At 41.2% G+C, this 27,637-nt stretch overlaps 1 protein-coding gene and 1 long non-coding RNA gene across 3 annotated transcripts in view; one reads left to right on the top strand and one right to left on the bottom strand.

The window, feature by feature from the left end:
- The first annotated feature begins 1,602 nt into the window (after positions 1-1,602).
- Positions 1,603-21,344, top strand: LOC132510394 (uncharacterized). Of its 2 annotated transcripts, none has more exons than XR_009537298.1 (3): positions 1,603-1,646; positions 20,065-20,175; positions 21,324-21,344. It is a non-coding gene; the product is annotated as an uncharacterized LOC132510394 (long non-coding RNA). The 2 variants fall into 2 exon arrangements; XR_009537297.1 differs by lacking the exon at positions 21,324-21,344 and adding an exon at positions 3,123-3,211 and having other exon boundaries at positions 1,630-1,646; positions 20,065-20,165.
- A 5,239-nt stretch (positions 21,345-26,583) lies between these two features.
- Positions 26,584-27,637, bottom strand: part of ZNF569 (zinc finger protein 569) — a 68,711-nt gene continuing 67,657 nt past the window's right edge. Inside the window, exon 9 of the mRNA XM_060132314.1 lies at positions 26,584-26,652. The gene's annotated coding sequence lies outside the window, so the exon portion shown is untranslated. The remainder of the gene's footprint in view (positions 26,653-27,637) is intronic.

Raw genomic sequence — 27,637 nt, 5'->3', positions numbered from 1 at the left:
GCATCGTTTTGTGTGCTTGTTGGCCATTTGTATATCTTCTTTGAAGAAATGTCTATTCAAGTCTTTTGCCCAAATTTTAATTGGGTTGTCTTTTTGTTGTTGAGTCATAAAAAGTTATTTATATATATTGGATACTAGACCCTTATCCTATACATAACTTGCAAATATTCTCCCTTTCTGTCGGTTATCTTTTCACTTTCTTGATAATGTCTTTTGATGCACAAAAGTTAATTTTTATTTTTAAGAAGTCCATCTTACCCAACCAATGAGATGTGAGCAAAAGGGATGATTATCATTTCTGTGCCTGCTTTATCTGCCCTTCCTCTACCCTATTTGCTGGGAGATACTGAGAATTTTAATACTCACCTTTGCCCCAAAGATGGAAACTACTTGTCCAGGAAGGCAGAGCTATCCCACCAGTCCTGGACTGCTCACCCTTAGACTCTTACATGAGAGAGAAATGTATGATATTTAGGTCACAGTATTTTGGGGTCTTTATTATATCAGCATAATCTACACCCTAACTTATACAACTCCAGTGTGCCATACAAATATTACCATTTTCTGTTTGTGCCATGATAAAGGTTGGGAAGCACCATGATCTGCACCATTTCTTCTTGGTCCCTTTTGCTAGCCCCTCCTCTTCAGTGTCATAAAGGGGAAAATCCTTTCTCTCCTATCCATCCAGGTATTTAGCTTATTCTGGCCCCAAGATATACACTGAATACCTTTAATTCTTGTAGAAAAGTTGAGCATATAATGGGTGTTGGCCAAAGGAAGATATTGCCTTGCCTTGGGAGGCACCTGGGGTAAATAAAGGTTGGTGGGCCCTGGTGCTGGAAGCCCCCCTCCACCAACCCCCCAGGAGTCCAGCACCCATGAAAGACTGTACCTGCATTATGGGTTGCCCTGGCATAGTGTTTCCTCAAGGGTTTCCTTCCTATTTGGGAGACAAGAGCCGCCTCACCCAAGAAGACATTCTCGTTGTTTCCGCAGCCCTCACAAGTCTTTTTCTCCTGCTCTGCTTGGCCTGAGACAAACAACGATACCAGGAAAAACGAGCCTCTCAAAGTATATCTTTCAACTCTGAGCCCGGTTATAATGCAGTGAGCTACCAAAATTAACGTGAGCTGCTAGCTCCTTGGCCTGTTAGTCCCCCTGGACAAGCATCACCTGAGCGCTCCTCCCCTAGGAAAATCCTCCCACCTCTGGGGTTTGACCCCTTCCTTCCAGTCTCACCCCTACTCACCCTCCCCTCACCTCCTCCACTCCCCCGAACGGAGCTTATTCCTTTCCACTTCTGATTTCGGTCCCTTCCGTCCCACCCCTCCCTGCAGTGCCCCTTGTCTGTGCAAGGGCACCACTTGGGACCCCAGCCCTAGTTCTTCCAGCGGATCAGAGGACGGGTCGGGGCTTTCTTTGGCTCTGGGGCGTATCCGGGGCCGCCCCTCGCGCGCGTTACAGCTCTCCGAGCACCGGCGTCTCCCTCCTAAACTACAAGCCCCAGAGCCCTTCGCACCTGAGCGTTTCCAGCCTTCTCCCCCCCCCGCCCCCCGCTCCAACTACATTTCCCAGGGGCCACTGCGGCCCGATTCAGTCTGGTGACGTAGCGGCGTCGGTGGCTAGCGTTTCTCAGCGTGAGGCAGGTAAGTGTGTTTCCGTCCGGCTCTGGGGCGCTAAGCGGTGCGACCTGAAGCTCCAGAGGGGCCAGCCTGTGCGGGCCGAGGAGGTGCTGTCTCTCGGTCTTTGTCCGGGCGAGACGTGTACGTCCGGTTTGTTGGCGTGCGTTCGTCGGTGTGTCTACCAGGCTGCTCCTTCGAGTGTGTGTGTCAGTGTGTGTCTTTTTGTCTTGTGTTGCTACTAGGGTTGCGTGTGTGATGCCATAATAGCGTGTTTGTGGGGCCTACGCATGATCTGGTGTAGGGCGTTACCATGGGTCTGTGATTAAGGGGAGATTGTTGCAGCCTGTGTGACTCTGACGCTGTGTCACCACGTTGGTGAGACTCTGTGACCCTGTGTGGCAGTGGCAGTGCCAGTGTGAGCGTGCGACAGCTTTTGTGTGGCTGCCGCCGAGGGTAACCCTTAGTAACCCAGTGATTCCTTGGTGTTCGTGAAGTTCGTGAAGCGTTTCCTTTCTCTCTGCCTCAGATATGGCTGCTTCTACCAAAACAGATAGGGTGAGTGACTGAGAATCTGGCTTCCTTGGAGGAAAGGCCTGAGCCTTGCCTTTCTGCATTCCTCTTCCCTGTAGTGCCTCGCCTAAAAGTGGGCTCAAGCGGAGATATGAGTACCAATTTATGAAGCACGATCATGGCTCTCCCGGGCCATGGGTCTTTTCTAGGGTCTCTGATGCCTACAGCTGTGAATCCTTCCTGCTTCTTCCTCCTTTTCCGCAATAGCCTTAGAGAATCCCTGGGAAAATGACCTCTAGGAGAGAAGGCAGGAATTTGAGTTTCAGTTTGAAGCTTCCAAGCACAGAGATTCTCCTGAGTTGCAGACTCAGTCTTGTAATGTGAATTCACAGATGTGGCCCCATATAGCCAAGAGAAGACGGCTGGAGTTTATGCTCCTCAAGGCCGCACTGTCTTTTACCTAAAGAGGGCTAGTTTGGGAGTCAGAGAAACCTATATTCTACTCTGGGCTCCATCACCTCCAAACCATGTCATTTTGGATGAGTTATGTTAACCTGGTTTCCGTCATCTGTAAAATGGGGGGAAATACTTAACATTGCACTTTTGTTTTTTATTCTTTCCTTTTTTGAGAATCAAATGAGATAATATATACAAGTTCTTACCTAGTTGCTAGTATTATTGATATCATTATTGCTATTAGAATTATTAAGGTGATTTAAACACATCGTTTGAACATCTCTGGTGTGTACTTGCCCTGTTCAGGAGAGAAAGTTGTGAACTCCATCCCATTGAATGCAGCCATTTTGTCAAGGATGCAGGCTGCACCTTGGTGTCTAAGGGACTCAACTCCAGCTTTTGAGGGTTTTGGGGGGTTGAAGAATCTTCATGTGTTATCAGGGGCCAGAGAAGGAAGTGGGGTGAGTTTCAAATTGTGTGTTTGGAAGCTGCAAGACAGGCCTGCAGCCTTCTATCTCCTTTTTCCTCCTCCAGACCTATAGGACTCTGTACTCCCCACCAGAAGAGCCTGAACGGAGAAGTTTGTACCATTTAAGCCTTAAAGCCATGGCCCAGATGAGTTGGTATCTTCCCTCTTTCTTCTAACACCATCTTGTTTATCATGACTTATGCACGACATTTTGTCTAAAGTTTGCTATCCTAACAGGTTTCTATGAGCAATTGGTCCTCAGTTCCTTGCATCCCTAGGGATGAGAGGGCTGAAGATATGTTCTCAATTTACCCAATTCTTACTCTTATCATCCCTGCTCCCCCCACCCTCTCTTCATGTATTTATTCAGGAAACTAATTCCACCCATCCAGGGAACTTTGTGCTCCCCACAACCCTGATGATGCAGAAATACACATCTTGGAGAGAACTGAAAACCTTTGTAACTTACGTTGTCATGTGGAATATTTACCAGCACATGAGGCACAGGCACTGCCAGAAAGACATAGGCCAGGGATGGAGCAAGCCATTAGAAGGACCCTTTTAAATCTGAAATGAACCCTTTCATTTCAAGATTGGAGGAAACTGGGGAAGGGCGGGTGTCCCAGGTTTTGAATAGGTCATTTTGGAAGGTAGTTTGTGCAGCAGCTGTTTACCAACAGATGAATCTGTAAAACTCTTAAGACTGATACATTCTCTTTGCATTTTAACATTTCTGAATTGGGGATGCCTTTTTTTCAACCAATGGCGTCTTCAGTTTGGTGAAATACAGTAACATTACCTACCTCATAAGTAGTTTTTAAGGCCAAAGAGGAGATAGTCCTGAGAGACCTGATAGGGACCACCTTTTTTAGGAGGACTTTAAAAGAAGGTTTGTGATGGAGGACTTTAACACAGAGATGTGGGTCAACGGGGTAGGGGTTTGGGCAGGGAAATGATAAGAGATGAAGCACAGGGTCATTGTTATTCCTAAAGTGTCCAGTTTAAAGTTGATGCAGTTTGAGTAATGACCGTGTATGTGGAACTCTGAGTCAGCTTTACCAGCTCTCTGTCATCAGGGTGTAGTGTGGCCCAATGGACTGTTACAAGTAAGTAGCTGATCTCCTTACCTGAAATTTGGGGATTCCTTGGACAGGTTCCCAGAGGTCCTTGAACTCTCAGAAGTTGTATGTATGGAGTTGCATATTGGGGCCTAGGTGTATTTTTCTAGGGATTAGATTTTAAAAATTTGACTTAATTCCCAGAGAAATAACCCATGTCCTAGCTCAGGCTGGTATAATAAAATACCATAAACTAGGTGGCTTACAAAAACATTTCTTAGTTCTAGAGGTTGGAAGTCACATCAGGGTGCTAGCTAGCATGGTTGAGTTCTGGTGAGAACCATCTTCCAGGTTACAGATTGTTAGCGTCTCTTTGTATTCTCATGTGGCCCAAAGAGGGCGCTCTGGTCCCTTCATCGTCTTCATCCCATTTATGAGGTCTCTATCCTGATGACCTAATAATCTCCCAAAGGTCCCACCTCCAAATACCATCATATTGAGGGTTAGATTTCAACATAAGAATTTTGGGAAGACAAACATTCAGTCCATAACAACTCCCAAAGTCTCAAGAACCCCTGGACTAGAATCCCAAGACTATAAGAACTGGCAAAGGTGTTTGCAATAATCTTGCCCTAAATCAGTGCCCTACAGTGAATGCATTGCTGAGTAATTTATGGTTTCTCTTTCACAGAAAGACTGGGCTTTTTCAGTCAGTTACCTCTCCATTGTTGGGAGGAGCAGGGTGTAGCTTGTTATGAACATTTTCTTCTTTTGCTACAATCCTATACAACCTGTGAATATAAGCCCTGCTGGCCACCAGAGCCAGGTAATCAAGGGGCATCCCCTGGGCAGCAGCCACAAAATCTGGGACTCCAGACATGTGCACAGGCTCCCTTCTGGGAGATACCAGCGACATGGAGTGAGGCAGAGGGATAGTGCAAAGTTGGTACCTGCCAGCCTTTCTGATCTTTGGAGAGTATTTCAGTAGACCTCTAGATATGTGTTAAGTTAGAAGCCTGCCCCTCAGGCTGAAGCTTTAAGATAAGCAAATAGGCCTCTTTCACAGAAAGCCTGGGGATGTGTTTCATGCTGCTACGTCTGTGCTGTTTCTTTTAAGAGCAGCCAGGTAAGAACTGTTTCTGTTACGGAACCAAACTTGGGTCTGCTTGCTTGTGTGTGGTGAAGCCAATCTGCTGACACTGGGTTGTGCTGAAGGAAAGTGCAGCATTTATTGCAGGGCGCCAAGCAAGGAGTCCAGGGCAGCTAGTACTTAAAAGACCTGAACTCCCTGAGGGCTTTCAGGGAAAGGTTTATAAAGACAGGGTGAGGGAGGGGGTTTGTGGTGTGTGTGATCAACTCATGGACATTCTTCTGATTGGTTGGTGGTGAGGTAATTGGGAGTCAGCATCATCAACCTTCTGGTTCCAACCAGTCTAGGGTCTACATGCTTGTGGGCAGCATACAGTTAACTTCTTCCACGTGATGGGGGTTTCAGTATCTGCAAAACAGCTCAAAGCACATGGCTCAGAATATCATTTATAGCCCTTGAGGAAGAACTAAAGGTCCTTGACTTTAATGGCTAAAGTATTATTTTTGTCTTGCTTGACTGTTTTCCTTTCTGCATTTTCTCACTTCTTTGATTAAATTTATTCTTTGACTGAAGTTTTTCTGTAGACAAAAGGCAGGAGGATGACATGGGCGGGGGTCTATTCTGGGAAGGCCTCACAGGGTCCTGCCCGGTTACATTTCTCTGTTTGTTACAGTCCAGTCCGATTGGCAGACTTAAGCCGTGCTGGCCACGAGAGCCAGGCAATCAAGGGGTGTACCCTGTGCTGCAGCCATCAAAAATCAGAGCACCAGGTGTGTGCACAAGCTCCATTCTGGGAGATACAGGCAACCTGGAGGGAGACTGAGGGAGAGCATGAAGATCGTGCCTGCCTTCCCAGATCTCTGGAGAGGATTACACTCAGCCCTTAGATATGTGTTTAATTAGAAGCTGGGCCCTCAGCCCACAGCTGTGAAGATAAGCTAATAGGCCTCTTTCACAGGAAGACTGGGCATTTCAGTCTGCTACCTCTCTGCTGAGCCCTGGGATGGGTAGCTAGTAAAAAAAAAACAAAAAACCCCCCTTTTTCTCCATTTATTACAGTCCTGTGGGACCTGGGAACATAAGCCCTGCTGGTCACCAGAGCCAGGCAACCAAGGGATGTGCCCTGGGTGGCACCCACAAAAACTGGGGTCCCAGCCATGAGCATAAACTCCTTTCCAGGAGATACTGGTGACCTGGAGCAAGATGGAGGAAGAATGCAAAGATGGCACCTGCTGGCCTCTGTGGTTTTTGGAGAGTATTTCAGTAGGCACCTAGATGTGTGTTAAATTAGGTACCTGCTCCTCAGGCTAAAACTTTGCAAATCCACTTCTTTCATAGATAGTTGGGTGCTCATTTTGTTGCAGGAGAGGGAAATGTCATGACCTGGGACCTGCAGGAGTCCTTAGGACAGACCACAAAGTGAGAGTCTTTGGCTTCACACAGGAAAGAATTCAAGAGCAAGTCAGAGTAAAGGAAAGCAGGTTTATTTAGAGAGATACACATTCCATAGGCAGAATGTAGACTGTCTCAGAAAGTGAGAGTGGCCCTTGGGCATGGGGTCGTAGGTTTTTATGGGTTAATTTCGTAGGCTAATGAGTGGGAGGAATATTTTTGCTATTTTGGTGTAGGGTGGGGATATCCCAGGAATTGGGCCACTGTTCACGTTTTGGTCTTTTACGGTCCTCCTCGGAGCTGGTGTAAGAGGGAGTGATTTTTAGTTTTACAATGAAGGTATAATGAGCTAAAGGTCAATGACCGGACTATTCTCAAAGCCATCTTGGTTTCAGCTGGTTCCAGATAGTCTTTATTGCATCCCAACAGCCGTGCCCCTTCTTCATTATCTAGCATTTGTGTCCTACCCCTTTCCCTCCTGTCTCAATTAGGCTGCCTCTGTGCTGGGCCCTGGGAGGATAGCCAGGTGAGTCTGCTGGAGCGCTTTAAGAACTGTTTCTCAGTTTGTCCTATCCTGTGGGTCTTGTGGATGCAAATACTATTGGCTTCCAAAGCCAGGGGTTTTGGTGGCTCATCTCAGGTACAAGTCTTAAAAGTTGCGGTTCCAGATGTGGGGTTCAAATCCTTTGCTCCTCAGGGAGAAGCTCAGAGTTGTGAGTTTCCTCCCAATTGTAGGTTGCCGTGCCAGGGGTGGGGTTTACGGTGAGACTGCCTCTCAGCCTCTCCCTACCGGTTTGGTCTTTTAAATTTTATTTATTTATTTAACATCTTTATTGGAGTATAATTGCTTTACAATCGTGTGTTAGTTTCTGCTTTATAACAAAGTGAATCAGCTATACATATACATATATCCCCATATCTCTTCCCTCTTGTGTCTCCCTCCTACCCACCCTCCCTATCCCACCCCTCTATCTCCTACCTGTTTTGATGGGGATTTTTTCCTTGTTTACCCAATACATGGGAGTTCCTCAACTAATTTTTGGATTTCTTTCAGAGGGAATTGTTCTGTATGTAGCTGTAGATTCATTGTGTCTGCGGGAGAAGGTGATGAGTTCAGGATTCTTCTATGTTGCCATCTCAAACTAGATCCTCACTCCACCCTTTTCTTGAGGGATAATGCATGTCCAAATTCAGCTCTGTTGACCCGTCTGTCCTGTGAAATCTTAGAAGTAAAACAGACTTCATTCTATCCTATTTTCTGTCCCCCTTTAGTCCCAGCTGGCACTTTTTCTGCTGCTATAATCTCATCTCTCTTCCTGGCTCCAGCTGAGATGGCTGATTAAACTCATTGGTAATCTCTTTATGGAGTGACTGTCCAGCCACACTCTTGGTGTTCTCTCCAGAGCACATTTTCTCCAACGTGAATACGCTGAGAATTTTCCAAATCTTCAAGATCTGGTTCATTTTTGCTTAAAAGTTCCTTCAAGGGACTTCCCTGGTGGCGCAGTGGTTGGGAGTCCGCCTGCCTATGCAAGGGACACGGGTTCATGTCCCGGTCCGGGAATATCCCACATGCTGCGGAGCAGCTGGGCCCGTGAGCCATGGCCGCTGAGCCTGCGCATCCGGAGCCTGTGCTCCGCAACGGGAGCGGCCACAGCTGTGAGAGGCCCGCATACCGCAAAAAAAAAAAAAAAAAAAAGTTCCTTCAATTTATCTTCCTCTCCTCCCTCATTTTATAATAAACATTAAGAAACCAGGCTACACCTTCAACACTTTGCTTAGAAATCTCCCTAGCTTAATCCAAAGTTGTCACTAATTTCCACAAAACACTAGAACACAGTTCTGCCAAGTTCTTTGTCACTTTCTAACAAGGATCACTTTTCTTCCAGTTTCCAAGAGCATGTTCATAATTTCCATCTGTGAGCTCACCAGAATCACCTTTAACATCTGTATTTCTACGAACAGTCCCATTAATGCAATCTAGGCTTTTTTCTTTTCTAAATTTATTTATTTATTTATTTATTTTTGGCTGCATTGGGTCTTCATTGCTGCGCATGGGCTTTCTCTAGTTGTGGCGAGCAGGGGCTACTCTTCGTTGCCGTGCGCGGGCTTCTCATTACCGTGGCTTCTCTTTGTTGCGGAGCATGGGCCCTAGGCCCACGGGCTTCAGTGGCCGTGGCACACGGGCTCAGTTGTGGCTTATGGGCTCTAGAGCGCAGGCTCAGTAGTGTGGTGCACGGGCTTAGTTGCTCCTCAGCATGTGGGATTTTCAGAGACCAGGGCTCAAACCCATGTCCCCTGCATTGGCAGGTGGATTCTTAACCTCTGTGCCGTCAGGGAAGTCCGTAGGCTTTTTCATACATACACCTCAAAACTCCTCCAGCCTCTACCCATCACCCAGTTCCAAAGCCATAACCACTTTTTTTTTTTTTTTGGCATTTGTTACAGCAGCATTCCTACCTCATGGTGCCAAAATCTATCCACAACAGTCACTTTCCAGCTTAAACCTATTATTGTTTCCCTTTATCCAGTGGAAAATGCCTGATCTTTTCTGCATGAAATGCTTCATCATCTGGCCTCTGATTACCTAAACTAATCTCTCTGGACTCCATATGATTTTCTTGCAGTCTGCATAATCCCCACTCATTCTGCCACTTCTATGATACTACACATGAGGTTCCCTTTACCTAAAATCAAAATATCTGTTACTGTATTCCCAGTTTTTATGGGGTTTATTTAATCTGTCTATATTTATTCAGGGAAGGCTTCATGCCCGCCCCAGGGCTATGTCACGTACTTTCTTCTGCTCTCCCAAAGCCTTCTGTTGTCTTTAAAACATTTATCAGAGTGACTTTTTCCATTTAAAATAACTTCTTTGAAATTATACATGCTGTTTGTAACATATTAAAAAAATACACAGGTGTAACTTTTACTACAATTATTTTAATGTAATTTTTACATAACTCCCTTTTATCCCTATCTCTAATCTGTTCAAACTCACCACGTCCTTAAGTTTGTCTCCTTGTGAAAAAATAAAAGACAAATATTATTGGTTTTTGTTGCTTTTTAATTTTTTAAATTTTATTTATTTTTGGCTGTGTTGGGTCTAATTGCAGCGAGTGGGGGCTACTCTTCGTTGTGGTGCACGGGCTTCTCATTGTGGTGGCTTCTCTTGTTGCACAGCATGGGCTGTAGGGTACATGGGCTTCAGTAGTTGTGGCTCACGGGCTCTAGAGCGCAGGCTTAGTAGTTGTGCAGGGGCTTAGTTGCTCCACGGCATGTGGGATCTTCCCAGACCAGGGATCAAGCATGTGTCCCCTGCATTGGCAGGCAGATTCTTAACTGCTGTGCCACCAGGGAAGCCCCATTTTTTGTTGCTTTTATTTTTAATTTACATAAGCAGTGTGGCGCAATAGACTCTTTAAAACTTTTTTCACTCAGCAAAACCATGGCTAGTTCTTTTGTTTGTACTGCTCCATAATATTCCACCTGATTTTATTTGGCCATTCCCTGAGTGAGCGATACTAGATTGCCTCTAATTCCTCCAACAAACTCCACCCCTCCAACAGCATAACAAAAAAGACTATGATTAAAATTCTTATACATATCTTATAGAAATGTGAAATTTTCTCTGAGATATATACCCCAGAGAATGAGATTGGTGTATCATAGGGTTCACTCATACTTAATTTGACTAAGAACTGCCAGGTCACTCTCCACTACAACTGTATATTCCTGCTAGTAGTGTGTAAGAGTTCCTCTTTCACCACACCACTACCAACACTTGGCATTATCCAGCTTTCTGATTTTCACAGTCAGCTATGTATAAATTGGTATCTTGTCTAAATTTTGTTTATCTGACTATTGAAAAGTTTGAACATTGTTTCTTTGACTTGTTAAATATTTGGTTTTCCCAGTCGGTAAAATGACTTCATATTTTTTTCTTGGAGGTATATACTTTTTTCTTTTTGATTTGTATAGTTTAGTAGCATATTCTAGTTGATAGTCTAGATGATAGTTGCATGTTAGTGCTAGATGTTGCAAATATCTTCTTTCAGCCTGTCATTTTTTTCTGGTAACTTTGGGGTCCTTTGCTTAATAAACATTAATTTTGGTATAGTGTAAGACATCTTTGAAATTCTTTTTTACCTATAATTTGTGCTTCCTTGGATTTTGTTTTAAGGTCTCCCCAACTGAAGTCACAAATATATTCTACAGGATTTTTCTCCCAGTTATCTTTCACAATTAGGTTTTTATTCCACCTAGAATCCTTATTTGTATAGGAGTTATGGTCAGAACCCACTTACATTTTTCTCATGTAATGAGCTACTTTCCTAATATAATTTTCTAATAGTTTATCATTTCCTCACTACTAAAGAGTGTATATATATGTGTGTGTGTGTGTGTGTGTGTGTGTGTGTGTGTATGTATTTCTCTACTTACTTCCATTGGTCTATGGGAAAGTTAAAAACTAGAGGGAAGAGTCCACACAAAATTGCTCTCACTTCTGACACCAATTCCAAGTCTGAGGGGTTCCCAAAACTACCTTAAGTTGTTGTTTTTTAAAATTCATTTTATTTTTTATTTCTTTATTTTTTGCTGCATTGGGTCTTTGTTGCTGCATACAGGCTTTCTCTAGTTGCAGCGAGTGGGGGCTACTCTTCATTGCGGTGCACATGCTTCTCATTGTGGTGGCTTCTCTTGTTGCGGAGCATGGGCTCTAGGTGCATGGGCTCAGTAGTTGTGACTCACGGGCTCTAGAGTGCAGGCTCAGTAGTTGTGGCGCATGGGCTTAATTGCTCTGTGGCATGTGTGATCTTCCCACACCAGGGATCAAAAACCTGTCCCCTGCATGGCAGGCAGATTCTTAACCACTGCGCCACCAGGGAAGTCCTTAAGTAGATTTTAGAATAAGATTATGAGGTAGCTCAAAAAATCCCACTGGGATTTTATTTGGAATCTCATTGAATTTATATATAAATTTGGAGAAATTTGATATTTTTATTTTGCTAAGTCATCTGATCCAAGAACATGGAATATCTTTACATTTATTCAAAACTTCCCCTTTAAGAATTTAAAGGTTTTTCCATAGTGCTCTTGTGTGTTCTGTGTTAATTCTTAAATAGTCATTGCTAGTGTGGAGAAATTTTATTGTTTCTAATAAAATGATCTTGAATCTAGCAGACTAGCCAAACTGTCATAGTTGTCCAACAGTTTACATGTTCACTTGGGTGGATTTTCTAAGTAAATGAATCTTAATGTCCTCAAATATTGAGTTTTATTCCTTCCTTTTCAGTCCTCACACATCTTATTTTTGTCATCTTAGATCATTGTTTAGGAATTCCAGTAATATGTTAATCATTGTTTAGGAATTCCAGTAATATGTTAAACAATGGAAGTGGTACCAGTCATTCTTTTCCTGTAACCTATGTTTAAAAGGATTGACTAGTTTCTTCATTATGAACTACATTTTGCCATGGGGTTTTGCTGTGTATGTTACATATAATTAAGAAAGGTCCCATTTAGTCCTACTTTATTGGAGGTTTCTTTCGCCCCAATGACTAGTCCTTGAATTCAATCAAATTACGTTTCTGTACCATTCGCATTCCAAGGAACATCATTGAGGGAGCACCCTTTTCTCTTATCCTGAGGAGGCAGGGTCTTTATTCCTTTTCACTTCTGAGTTCCTTGTATCTCTGTCTTTAATGTAGGGCTTTTCCTTCTACTGATACAAGTGGGACACTCCCAAATCCCTGCCTTTCCCATGCAGGAAATGGGAGACCTATCCTTGACAGCTCTTCTCTGTCATTTGCTTGCTCTGGAAACTTGACTCTTTCTTTTGTAATCAACAGGATATTTATGGTGGATTAAAAATGGGCCATAAATCATTCAATGTTTTCCCATTGTGGGGAGATATCTGATTCCTCACTTCTTGAATCTAGGATGATCTTAGTGGTTAGCTTGACCAATTGAATATGGCAGAAGTAATGTTCTGTGGCTTCTAAGCCTAGGTCATAAGAAGCTGGTGCTTCTGCCTAGTTATCTTGGAATACTCACTCTTGGGATGCTTCATATTGGAACCCAGCCACCATACTGTGAGAAATTGGAGCCACACAGAGGCGGTATATAGATGTGCCTGGCAACTGCCTCAGGTGAGCTCCTAGTCAACAACCAGTGAGCCAAAGTGGATGTCCCAAATTAGATGAAAGACATGAAACTACAGCTCCAAGAAGCTTAATGAACTCCAAGCAAGGTAAACTCAGATCCCCACTGAGATGCAGTATACTAAAATTCTCGAAAAACAAAGAGAAAAGTCTTGAAAGCAGCCAAGATAGAGATTTGTCACAAACAAGGGATCCTTAGTAAGATTAACAGCTGATTTCTCATCAGAAACCATGGGGGTCAGAAGGCAGTGGGAGGAAATATTTAAAATGCTGGGGGGGGGTGTGTGGAACAAAAAACAACAACCAAAACTGTCAACCAGGAATTCTATATTGGCAAACCACTCCTTCAAAAATGAAGGAAAGGGCTTCCCTCGTGTGCAGTGGTTGAGAGTCCGCCTGCTGATGCAGGGGACATGGGTTCGTGCCCCGGTCCTGGAAGATGCCGTGGAGCGGCTAGGCCTGTGAGCCATGGCTGCTGAGCCTGCACGTCTGGAGCCGGTGCTCCACAATGGGAGAGGCCACAACAGTGAGAGGCCCGTGTACCGCAAAAAAAAAAAAAAAAGGAAAAATTAATATATTTCCAGATAAACAAATGCTAAGAGAGCTCATGTCTACTACACCTGCACTGCAAGAAATGCTAAAGGGAGTTCTTAAGGCTGAAACAAAAGGACATGAGACAGTAACTCAAAGCAATACAAAAAAATAATGATCATTGACAAAGGTAATACATAGATGTATACATTAAAGCTATCACCATTGTTTTTCAGGTTTGTAACTCTCTTTTTGTTTTCTATATGACTAAAAAGACAAATGCATACAACAATAATTATAAATCTATGTCAGTGGGCACATGATGTATAAAGATGTAATTCGTGAAATTACAACATAAAAGTTTGGGATGGAGTTGGATAACAGCAGAGTTAACGTGTCGTTAAACTAAGTTGGTATCAATTCACACTTGGTATCAATTCACAGATTGGTATAAATTTAGGGCATTAACTATTAATTCCCAAATTGCAACCAATAAATTACCTTAAAAACATACTGAAAAAGAAAGGGGAAATAAGAATTACATTGGAAAAGGCATTATTAGAAGAACTGAATAAAAATCATATCAGACATATAGAAAACATAGCAAAACAGAAGAACTATGTTATCAGTAATCACTTTAAATATAGATAAACTTACAATTTAAAAACAAAGGAAGCAGTATGGATTTTTTGATAACTTGATGCAACTGTATGCTGCTCACAAGTGATTCATTTTATACCCAAGTCACAAATAGGCTCAAAGATAAATGATGGGAAAAGATATTCTAAGCAAATGAAGAGCAACCAAAAGAGATCTGGAAGGAGGGTCAAGATGGCAGAGTAGTAGGATGTGGAGCTCACCTCCTCCCACAAACACATCAAGAATACATCTACACATGTGGAACAGTTGTCACAGAAAACTAACTGGAAACAGGCAAAAGATCTCCTATACAACCAAAGCGGCAAGAAAGATCAACATGTAACTGGGTAGGATGGGGGAAAAAAGGCATCAGGTCAGGACTGGCACCCTGGGAGGGATTTGTAAGGAAGAGAAGGTCCACACGGGTAGACCCTTGCCCTGGAAAGGGAGCATATTGACTCACAATCTGGGCATCCCAGTCCTAGGGTCCTGAACAGAGGAGACAAGTCACCTTGCCTACTGGGAAATCCACTGAGACAGACAGAAGGATTGAAGAAGCCTAGACTCTACTCCCAAGGAGTGGTGTGTGTGTTCTGGCTCACTAACAATCCATGCAAAGAGAGACTTGCAGTAGTGTGTGCTGCCTTGCCACACTTCCCAATCTGAAGTGGCGAATACCTTGGACCTGCTCACTCCTTACTACAGCCTGGCATGAGGTCAGGGCAAAGATTCAGTCTAACTATGCAGAGATAGATCAGGGTGCCTAGGACATGATCCAGGCAGAACCATGGAGACCATTGTTACTGCATGCACAGGGGAGCAGCAGGGCTAGCTGGGCAGACATTGCAATGTGCAGACCAGGTGGCCACAGGAGAGGCTAAGCATTGAATCCTCACCTTGCCCTGGGTGAGGACTCAATCTAGCTATAATGAAGCAGCCAGAAGGGCCTGGGGTGTGATCCAGGGGGAGCTATGGAACCCATTATCGGTGTGTAGAAGGAAGTGGCAGCTCTAGTGGCAGAGCCTATTGTAAGCATGCAAATGGCGGCAGCAGGTCCAACTGCATCAGACACTGTCAGCACACTCACTGGGCATTGCCACAAGAACACACAGCAGCTAAGTGCTGAAACTGAGGCAAACTGGCCCTGGGCAAGAGTACCCAGCAATTCATTTCCCAGTGAGGGTGCCCCGGCTCTGCTGACTGCACACTGCACCTAGTGCCAGATCTGGGGCAGACAGATCCTGGGAGAAGTCTGCCACAGAGTCAGACCAGGTGCCAGGTAGCAACACAGCCACCTCAGTTCCTGCAGCCACAACACCCTGACACCCAGCCCTAGTCTACTGCACACCACAGCCTTGCACTACATCTGGGATGAACAAAACAGAAAGACACGACCATGGGCTGCTTGTGAGCAGATGCCTACTCAGGCAGTGCATGCATAGGTTCTCTGTGACCACACAGGCCTCACCTGATTTAGCAATCACTTCCTTTGGGGCAAGACATGAACTCAAGGGCAATGGAACCTGATTGAACTTGACCTCAGGGCTTCTACCCTAACAACTGGAGAGCAGACCCAGCCCTGGAGAGGGTGATGACAGCCACAGGGTAAAGAGGAAGTCCCACCTCACATCCAGAGCAAGCTCAAGGCACCACAATGCAAATCACACCCCCTATCAAGGGGATAATGGCCACCACACTCTGAGGAAACACATGGCTGGCATCCATGCCAAAAACAGCCCTCACACCAAAAATATTGGACACACAGCCTACACAGGGATGCTCCCACATAAAAACAGCCCTTCAAGAGCACAGTGGATAACTTTTTCTTCTAAATTCATAGAACAGAGAAAGTTAAGTAAAGTGAAAGAGCATAGGGATTAATCTTAGTTAAAAGAATAAGAGAAATCCCCTGAAAAAAACAAATAATGAAACAGACCTCACTAGTCTACTAGACCCTGACTTCAAAATGGAGGTAATAAAAATGCTAAAGGAATTAAGAAAGATTACCAATATAAAGTCAAATCACTGTAATAAGGAACTAAAAACTATAAAGATGAATCAATCAAAAATAGACAATTTAATTGCTGAGATAAAAAACAGTCTAGAAGCAATGAATAGCAGACTAAATGACACAGAAGAACGAATAAGTGATCTGGAAGATAGAATAATGGAAGTCACCCAATCCAGAACAGCAGACAGAAAGATACATTTAAAAAAATTAAAGTAACATACAGGACTTATGGGATAATATAAAACCTGCCAACCTATGCATAATAGGGTTTCCAGAAAGAGAAGGGAGAGAAAAGGGAGTTGAAAATGTATTTGAAGAAATTATGGCTGAAAACTTCTCAAACCTAAAGAAGGAAACAGATATCCAGGTACAGGAAGCACAGAGGGTCCCAAACAACCGAAACAGACCAATACCAAGACATATCATAATTAAAATTCCAAAAGTTAAAGAGAGGATTCTAAAGGCAGCAAGAGAAAAACAGTTACAAGGGAACACCCATAGGAAATTAGCTGATTTCTCTGTAGAAATTTTGCAGGTCAGAAAGGAAGAGCATGATATATTCAAAGTTCTGAGAGAAAAAAACCTGCAATCTAGGATACTCTACCCAGCAAGATTATCATTTAGAATAGAAGGAGAGAGAAAGAATTTCTTAGACAAGCAAAAACTAAAAGAATTCAACAATACTAAACCTACCCTGTAAGACATATTGAAGGGTCTTCTCTAAATAGACAAGAAGCAAGAATATATAGGAAAGGGAAAACCACAGTAAGAAAGGCAAATATATAAAAGGATTGAAGACCACTTAAATGAGCCAGTAGATAGATTTTAAAAGTCAGAAAATTTTGTAAAAGCGATAACTACAAGTAACAGCAAAAGGATAAACATAAATATGTAAAATAGGACATTAAAATCACAAAATGTGGGGGAGGGGAGTTTAAAATGTAGATATTTTAGAACATGAACTTGTATGACTATCAATTTAACACAAGTAGATATAGTTATGGGCCAACATACTTGAGCTCCACAGTTACCACAAATCAAAAACATATAGTAGGGACTTCCTTGGCAGAGCAGTGGTTAAGAATCTGCCTGCCAATGAAGGGGACACAGGTCAATCCCTGATCCAGGACTATCCAACATGCCGTGGAGCAACTAAGCCCATGCACCACAACTACTGAGCCTGCGCTCTAGAGCCCACGAACCACAACTACTGAGCCCATGTGCCTAGAGCCTTTGCTCCACAACAAGAGAATCCACCACAATGAGAAGGCTGTGCACCACAATGAAGAGTAGCCCCTGCTCGCCACAACTAGAGAAAGCCGTGTGCAGCAATGAAGACCCAATGCAGCCATATATTAATTTTAAAAGTTCACTGTTATTATCTATCATCCATCCATCCATCCCTCTATTCACTCACTCACCATCCCTCTATCCATCCATGTATCCATCCATCCTCCCTCTCTTCCTCCCTCCCTTAAAAAAAAATCAGAGGCAACAGAGGTCCTAAATGACATAATAGACCAGTTGGACTTAACAGATACCTGTAGGACATTCCATCCAAGAACAGCAGAATACATGTTCTTTTCAAGTGCACTTGGAACATTCTCTAGGATAGACCACATACTAGGTCACAAAATAAGCCTCAACAAATTTAAAGAGGATAGAAATTATTTCAAGCACCTTTTCTGACCACAACAGTATGAAACTAGAAATCAACCACAGAAAGAAAAACAGGAAAGTAATGAACTGATGGAGACTAAACAACATGCTACTAAAAAAACGAATGGGTCAACAATGAAATCAAAATACCTTCAGAGAAATGAAAATGAAAACACAACTTTACAAAATGTATGGGATATAGCAAAAGTAGTTATAAGAAGGAAGTTCAAAGAGATACAGGCCTTCCTCAAGAAATAAAAAAGTCTCAAACAACCTCCCTACCACGAAAAGAATTAGAAAAGTCAATGAAACCCAAAGTCAGTAGAAGGAAGGAAATAATAAAAATTAGAGAGGAAATAAATAAAATGGAGATCAGCAAAAATAGAAAAGATCAATAAAACCGGGAGCTGTTTTTTTTTAAAGATAAAATGAACAAACCTCTAGGCAGGCTCACCAAAAACAAAATAGAGAGAACATCAATAAACAAAATAGGAAATGAAAGAGGAGAAATAAATGATGTCATAGGAATACAAAAAATCATAAGAGAATACTATGAACAGTCATATGCCAACAAATTGGGCATGATAGAAGAAATGGACAAGTTTCTAGAACACAGAGCCTGCCAAAACAGAGTCAAGAAGAAACAGATAATTTGAACAAGACTGATGACTAGAAGTGAAATCATATCTAGAATTTAAAAAAATTTTTAAAAAAGAACCAACCTCCCTCTAAACAAAGGTCCAGGGCCAGATGGCTTCACTGAGGAATTCTACCAAACATACAAAGAAGAACTTATACCTATCCTTCTCAAACTCATCCAAAAGACTGAAGAGGAGGGAACACTCCCAAATTCATTTTATGAAGCCACCATCACCCTGATACTAAAACCAGACAAAGGCACTACAAAAAAGAAAATTTCAGGCCAATATTTTTGACATAGATGCAGAAATACTCAACAAAACATTAGCAAACCAATCTAACAATACATAAGAAGGATCATACACCATGATCAAGTTGGATCATTCTAGGATGGTTCAACATATGCAAATCAATCAGTGTTATACACCACATTAACAAAAGGAAAGACATAAACCACATGATCATCTTAATAGATGCAGAAAATGCATTTGACAAAATTCAACATCCATTCATGATAAAAAAATTATCTCTCATCAACGTGGGTATAGAGTGAAAATACTTCAACATGATGAAAACCATTTATGACAAACCCACAAGCAACAAAATACTCAACAGTAAAAAGTGAAAGCCTTCCTGCTAAATTCAGGAACAAGACAAAGATGCCCCCTCTCCCCACTTCTATTCAACATAGTATTCGAACTCATAGCCACAGCAATCAGACAAGAAAAAGAAGTAAAAGATATCCAGATTGGAAGAGAAGAGGTAAAATTGTCACTATTTGCAGATGACATGATACTCTGTATACAGAACCCTAAAGACTCCACACCAAAACTATTATAACTAATAAATCAATTTAGCAAGGTAGCAGGATACAAGATTAATATACAGAAATTTGTTGCATTTCTTTACACTAACAGTGAAATATCAGAGTATGTAAAAAAAAATCTCTTTTAAAATCACATCAAAAAGAAATACCTAGGAATAAACAACCAAGGAGGTTAGAGACCTATATGCTGAAAACTATAAAACTGAAGGAAAACTGAAAATGATTCAAAGAAATGGAAAGATACCCCATGCTCTTGGATTGGAAGAATTAATATTGTTAAAATGGTCATACTGGGGCTTCCCTGGTGGCACAGTCATTAAGAATCCACCTGCCAATGCAGGGGACATGGGTTCGAGCCCTGGTTCAGGAAGATCCCACATGCCACAGAGCAACTAAGCCTGTGTGCCACAACTACTGAGCCTGCGCTCTAGAGCCCATGAGCCACAACTACTGAAGTCTGCACACCTAGATCGTGTGCTCTGCAACAAGAGAAGCCACCACGTTGAGAAGCCTGTGCACCACAACGAAGAGTAGCCCTCACTCACCACAACTAGAGACAGCCCATGCCCAGAAACAAAGACCCAACTCAGCCAAAAATTGTCGGGAACCAGCTGCAAGCTGACACAGTTCTTGCAGCTTAAAGCATGGCAAAGTCCTGCTTAATCATTGACAGGACCCGAAAGAGTTATTAGAGAAGAGGTGGCCCATGATGTTGCCCATGAGGTTGCTTGCGGTTTCTCTAACTATAATTTTTCCTTGGCATGCTTTGGTAGTCACAGTCTGTTCTCATGCATGTTTATATCCTGGTTCGCAGAATGTTTTGTACTATAACTTCAACACTAAGGAAATACTCTCTGATGATTCAGTTTGGTGATTTTCACAAAAAACATGCATTGTCTACTGCAATATATAAAGAGGTTTGATGAGAAATAAAGTGTGTGTGTTTATACACCACCCTCCTGACCCTGTCTCTTCTTAATCCCCTCACCTGCTCTCAGGACTTGTTCCTCAGTCTTACAGTTACTGACAAGTGGCGCCCAAACAGGGACCTGAGTACGTGGGCTGTTGAGAGGGACCCCGGAAATATTTCACGCGCAGACATATACAGGGTAAGTTGGATTGTACTGGGGGATATTTTAGATGTAACCTTTCTTTCTGTTTTCTTCTCATCAGGAGTAAAAATGGGGCAGACTGAATCTAAGGAACGACAACTTTTCATTCAGCTACTGTACTCTATGTTATCTGCTCAGGGCGTTAAGGTTACGCATAAACAGCTTGATCGTTTTCTTCATTTTGTGCAGGAACTTTGTCCATGGTTCCCGGAGGGAGGAACTGTTAATATTCAAACATGGGAAAAAATAGGTCAACAATTGAAAACTTTCAGTTCCCTTTATGGACCTTCTAAGGTTCCTGTAGATACTTTTTCACTTTGGAATTTGATAAGAGATTGACCCAACTCATGACTCTTGACCCAACTCATGAGCTTCAGAAATTATTCAAAGCAGCGTTTTTATGCTGCTTCCCTTCTGCTCCTCAGTTACAAAATTTGCCTGAGGAACCTGTTTCTCCTACTGCACCTCCCTTGTTGGTGACCATGCCATCTTCAGAGTCCCTGGAGGAGGATGATGAACTATCCCCAGAGGATGAGACTGAATTGCAGGAAGAGGCTGCACGATATCAAAATCCTGATTTTGATGATGGCATTTTTGCAGCTCTTAAGAATGTGCCTGTGGAATCTGAAAACTTTCTTATATTAGATAAAACTTCATTTACTGCTTTAGCCCAAGCTTTAACTTGGGTAAAACATTTACATGATGTTACTCAAGATGCTTCCCTAGCCCCTATTGCGCATTCTTCTGGCTCTTCCTTGCCAGCAAAAGCTCCTGATGAGTCCCCTTCAGTAAATCAGGGGTCTATTTCTGTTTCTTCTACTTCCTCTCTGCCTGTGAGTCTTTCTTCTCCACTCCAAACTGCTTTATTTCAAGCTTCTAAGCAGGGGGAAGATATATCTTCTTTGGGGTTTAAAATAAAGAAGGGGGAATATACCACAACCCCGCACAATTTATTGCGACATTCTTTATATACTTTAAATTTTTTGAACGTAGATAAGCAAGGACAGACAGCTGCAGAAGGATTTTGGCATCCTCATGCCTTGCCTTTTGCTGAAGTCCGTTGGCAGGATCCTCTTACTAATCAATGGAATGGTCCAGGATCCTATACTAATATGGGGATGAGGGCATGTTTGTATGTTTCCTAGGGACACTAAGGATCCTCGTTGGTTACCTGAGCGCCTCATGAGATTCTGTGGATCCGGACCAGATGGATGGTGAATTCCCTCCCCTGCAATATGGATCCGGACCGGATGGTGAACTCTCTCCTCTACCATATGAAGAGAATGCGGCTCAACGACACTTCCAATCCTCCTGAGAAACCAGCTCTCCAAGCTCATCAGTGTTGTCTCTCCTGTGCCACGTGGAAGGCCAACCCTCCAACATGGGGTCAATTGAAATGACTGACCCAGAAGGCAGAGGAGATGTTGATGCAGCAGCAAGTGACTAAGTCCCCACAAACGTTGTTTGTGGCTATGTTGGCTATTACCTCTTGTCAGGTAGTTTTGGGTAATACTGATAATTAATGGGCATATGTCCCTGATCCTCCATTACTTCGCCCTGTAGAATGAAATGATCCCTCAATTCCTGTTTATGTTAACGATACTTCCCTTCTTGGCTATCCAAGCAGTGATTTTATTACCCCTTTCACTGTAACTTGTTTTTCATATACTGCCTTTTCTTTGCGTGCCCCTATCTGTTTTTCCATTCCTGCATTTTGGTATCACCAACACGAACAATACCGGCATGGATGTCTTTCGGTAGGACCCAGGCCTTCTTATACATATCAGTTCCAGTATTGGAATGAAACGTGGTCTCACAGGGAGTGGATTTTGAATATTATGAGGCTCTCCACTCCTTATTTTAAGGCTATAGAGGATCCTCCTAAGGACTTGCCTCCCTGCATTCAACAAATATTATCCCCCTTTTCTAACCCCTCAGAACCTTTATGGTCATATCCTCCGTGGCATCGATGCCAATATTCTACACCATTGTGGCATCGAATTCCTCATACTACTGAAGCTGTTTTGGACTGGTCTTTCCCTCAACCTTTTGCTGAACTTCTTATTAATAAGATTGAATCTCCAGGGGGATGGGTGGAGGGTGTCCTCTCCACCAATTTAGGAAATGTACAAAACAATATCTGGAAGTTGATGGCTGCTGTGGGGCCTGTTGTCCTTTCACATCAACAACATCCTGTTAGGAACTTAACCGCTTTTGTTATGGCTTGTGTTCCATCACCCTATGCTATTCTTACTGGTTCTGTCTACGTTTTTCAAAAAGAAGGGTTTTATGACATACATTGTGATAATTGTAATTTGACAAATTGTATAACCATGGGGGAACCAAACCGGGGATTTCTTCTTGTTCATCAGCCTCCCTTTGTTATGCTCCCTGTAAATGTTACAGGTCCTTGGTATTCTAATTCAGGTTTGCAGGTCAGGCATGAACTTTCCCCTCTTTTACAATGGCCCAAGCGATTTTGGGGGTTACTTATAGCTGGAATTACAGTGCTCATTGCAGTCATTGCTTCTGTAGCTGCTTCTGATACTGCGCTGACTCAAAAGTATTCATACTGCCACGTTTGTGAATAATTTAGCTGCTAATGTCTCTAATGCTTTGGGAACTCAAGAAATTATTGATAGAAAATTAGAAAGTCATGTTAATGCATTGGAAGAAGTTGTTCTTATTCTTGGAGACCAATTAGCTGCTTTAAAAACTGCCTGTTCTATGCGTTGTCATGCAGAATTTTCTGCAATCTGTTAAGCCATATAACGATTCACAGTGGCCTTGGCCTCAGATTAAGAATCATTTATTGGGAATTTGGTCTCATTCCAATCTATCCCTTGATATTGCTGGCTTACATGGGGATATCACAAATATCCAGCATGCAGCTCCCCTAGATGTAAATCCAGTGGAAATTGCTTGAGACATATTTACCCAGATTACACGTACTTTTGCCCCAAGTTCTCTTATTAACCTCTTTATCCTATAATTGTTATTGGTAGTTTAATATTATTGTGTATTTGTTGTTTTCCAGTCCTCCTGCGAATTGGCTTATGAGCAATTGCAGAACTCCAAGTCGGACTCTACTACCTCACATTAAAAAATAAAGAAGGGGGACATGTCAGGAACCAGCTGCAAGCTGACACAGTTCTTGCAGCTTAAAGCATGGCAAAGTCCTGCTTAATCATTGACAGGACCCGAAAGAGTTATTAGAGAAGATATGAGTCTTGGCCCGTGAAGTTGCTTGCAGTTTTTCTAACTATAGTTTGTCCTTGGCATGCTTTGGTAGTCACAGTCTGTTCTCATGCATGTTTATATCCTGGTTCGCAGAATGTTTTGTACTATAACTTCAACACTAAGGAAATGCTGTCTGATGATTCAGTTTGGTGATTTTAACAAAAACATGTATTGTCTACTGCAATATATAAAAAGAGGTTTGATGAGAAATAAAGTGTGTGTGTTTATACACCACCCTCCTGACCCTGTCTCTTCTTAATCCCCTCACCTGCTCTCAGGACTTGTCCCTCAGTCTTACAGCAACTGACAAAAAATAAAGAAATGAAGGGAGGGAGGGAGGAAGGAATTTATATATATATAAAAAGAAATAGTCATACTACCCAAAGCAATCTACAGATTTAGTGTGATTCCTATCAAAACACCCATGATGTTTTTCACAGACTAGAAAACATAATCCTAAAATTTATATGGAGTCACAGAAGACCCAGAATTGCCAAAGCCATCCTGAGGAAAAAGATGAAAGGTGGTGGCATAACCCGTCCAGACCTCAAACAGAACTACAAAGCTACAGTAATCACAACATGTTATTGACATAAAAACAGACATATAGATCAATGTAAAAGAATAGAGAACCCGGAGTAAACCCAGACACCTACAGTCAATGAATCTACAAGAAAGGAGGCAAGAATACACAATGAAAAGACAATTTCTTCAATAAGTGGTGTTGGGATAGTTGGACAGCTACATGCAAATCAATGAAATTAAAACATACCATATACAAAAGTTAACTAAAAATTGTTTAAAGACCTAAATTTAAGACATGACACCATAAAACTCCCAGAAGAGAACAAGTCAAAGAGCATTCTTGGGCATAAATCACAGCAATATTTTCTTAGATCAGTTTCCCAAGGCAAAACAAATAAAAGCAAAAATAAATAAACGGGACCTAATCAAACTTTAAAACTCTTGCATAGCAGAGGAAACTATCAACAAAACATAAAGACAACCTACTGAATGGGAGAAAGTATTTGCAAACAATGCAAACCAACAAGGGGTTAATATTCAAAATATACAAACAGCTGATACAACTCAATATTAAAAAACAACATAATTTAAAAATGAGCAGAAGACCTAAATAGACATTACTCTAAAGAAGACATACAGATGGTCAACAGGCACATGAAAATATGCTTAACATTGCTAATTATTAGAGAAATGCAAATCAAAACCACAATGAGATATCATCTCACATTATTCAGAATGGCCATCACCAAAACTATAAATAATAAATGCCAGAGAGTGTGTGGAGAAAAGGGAACCCTCCTACACTGTTGGTGGGAATGTAAATTGGTGCAGCCACTATGTAAAACAGTATGGAGATTCCTTAAAAAACAAAAAATAGAGCTACCATGTAATCTGGCAACCCCACTTCTTGGTAAATATTTGGAAAAGATGAAAACTCTAATTCCAAAAGATACATGTGCCTCAGTGTTCATGTAGCAGCGCTATTTACAATAGCCAAGACGGAAACAACCCAAATGCCCGACTGGCTTAAGAAGACATGATGTGTGTGTGTGTGTGTGTGTGTGTGTGTGTGTGTGTGTGTGTAATGGAATATTAGTCATAAAAAAGAATGAAATATTGCCATTTGCAGCAACATGGATGGACCTAAGGAATATTATACTTAGTGAAGCAAGTCAGACAGACAAATATATATCACTTATATGTGAAATCTAAAAAATAATACAAATGAATATACAAAAGAGAAATGGATTCACAGGTACAGAAAACAAACTTATGGTTACCAAATGAAAAGGAGAGGGGGGAAGGGATAAATTAGGCGTATGGGAGTAACAAACTACTGTACATAAAATAGATAAGCAATAAGGATTTACTGTATAGCACAGGAGATTGTGTTCAATATCTTATAATAACATAATTGAAAATAATATGAAAAAATACATATATATGTAACTCACTTTTCTGTACACCTGAGATGAACACAATATTGTAAATCAACTATATTTCAATTTTTAAAGGTTTAAAAGTTAGTTGTAATCTTTAAAGATATAAAAGTATCCACTAGAGGAACTAAAAAAGTGATCTTGTGTAGATAGATTAAAACACAAAATGGGTTTTAGGTCTAAATTGTTACAAAACAAAGAGGAAATTATCTATTGATAAAGGTGTCAATGCATTTAGAAGATAAACGTACTTGCACTCAACATCAGAGCCTCAAAATATATGTAGCAAACATGGACAGAATTGTTGGGAGAAATAGTTCTACAATACTTGGGGACTTAAGTACCTTATTTTCAATAATGAAAAGTATATCTAGATAGAAGATCAATAAGTAAGTGGACTTGGACGACACAAAAACCAACTAGCCCTAACAGACATATTTGGAACATTCCACCCAACAACAGCAGATACACATTTTTCTGAAGTGCACATGGAACATTCTCCAGGATCATAAAGTAATTCTCATTTTAAACAACTGAAAGCATACCAAGTATCTAATATGAAACAAGGTTAGAAGTCAATGTTAGAAAGAAAATTGAAAAATTTGCAAATATGTGGGAATTAAACAACATACTCTTTAAATGACCGATTGGTCAAAGAAGAAATCACTGGTGAAATTAGCAAATACTATGAGTTGAAGGAAAATAAAAACACAACATACCAAAACTTATGAGATTCAATGAAAGCAGTTCCCAGAGGGAAGTGTACAGCTATAAATACCTATATTAAAAAGGAAGAAAATCTTAACCTAACTTTACATCTTAAGGAACTAGAAAAGAGGAGCACACTAAACCCAAAACCAGCAGAAGGAAGAAAATATGGACAACAGCAGATACAAAGAATAAATGAAATTTAAAAATAGAATCAGTGAAACCAGAAGTTGGTTATTTGAATAGACCAAAATTGACAAACCTTTAGATTTGTCTAAAAGTGGGGACATTACAAACCTTACAGAAATTTAAAGAATTATAAAAGAATACTACAAATAATTGTACACCAACAAATTAAATAATGTAGATAAAATGCAAAATCTATAGACACAAATTACTGAAATTGACTCAATAAGAAATTGAGAATTGCAACAGACCTGTAACAGGTAAGGAGGTTGAATCAGTAGTTCAAGACCTTCAAGAAAGAAAAGTCCAGGTCCAGGTGGCTTCACCAGTGAATTTAAACTTTTAAAGAAGGATTAACACCAATCCTATTCAAACTCTTCTGAAAAATAGGAGAGAAATCCCTAACACATTCTATGAAGCCAGCATTATCCTAATATAAAGCCAGACAAAAATACCACTAGAAATGAAAACCACATATAAATACCTCTCATGGATATAGGTACAAAAATCTTCAACAAAATATTATCAAACCAAATCTAACCGTACATTAAAAGGATTGCACAGCTTGACTAAGTGGGATTTATCCAGGAATACAAAGGTGCTTCAACATAAAAAAATAAATGAAGTTAATACACTTCATTAATAAAGCAAAGGCCAAAAAAACCCAATATGATCATCTCAATTGATGCAGAAAAGGCACTTGAAAAAATTAAACAGACTTTCAGGTTAAAAATGCTCAGCAAACTAGGAATAGAAGGGAATTTCCTTAACATGATAAAGGGCATTTATGAAAAACACACAGCTAACATCATCCCCAATGGTGAACATCTGAAATCTTTTTCCTTAACACCAGGAACAAGACAAGAATATCTGATTTCACCATTGGTATTCAACATTGTACTGGAAGTCCTAGCCAGAGAAATTAGTCAAGAAAAATAAAAGGCATCCAAATTCTAAAGGAAGAACTAAACTATCTCTATTTGCAGATGACATGATTCTATACATAGAAAATCCCAAAATGTCCACAGGAAAAAACTGGAGCTAATAAATTTAGTAAAATTATAGGGTACAGGATCAGCACAAAAAAAAACTGTTTTTCTATACACTAGCAATCAACAATACAAAAGGAAGTAAGAAAATTCTATTTATAATAGCGTCAAAAAGAATAAAATATGTGGGAATAAATTTAACCATGGGAGTGAAAGACCTGTACACTGAAAACTACAAAACATTGCTGAGCAAAATTAAAGACATTATTAAATGGAAGGACATTCCATTTTCATCAATTGGAAAATGTAATAGTGTTGTATTACTCTACTAGGTCTGCCTAGTACCACAGACTGGATGGCTTAAACAACAGA

Source organism: Lagenorhynchus albirostris, chromosome 19 (genome assembly GCF_949774975.1).
Source record: "Lagenorhynchus albirostris chromosome 19, mLagAlb1.1, whole genome shotgun sequence".
Taxonomy (NCBI): Eukaryota; Metazoa; Chordata; class Mammalia; order Artiodactyla; family Delphinidae; genus Lagenorhynchus; species Lagenorhynchus albirostris.
The sequence above is the reverse complement of the archived record's forward strand: the minus strand, read 5'-3'. Positions and strand labels throughout refer to the sequence as shown.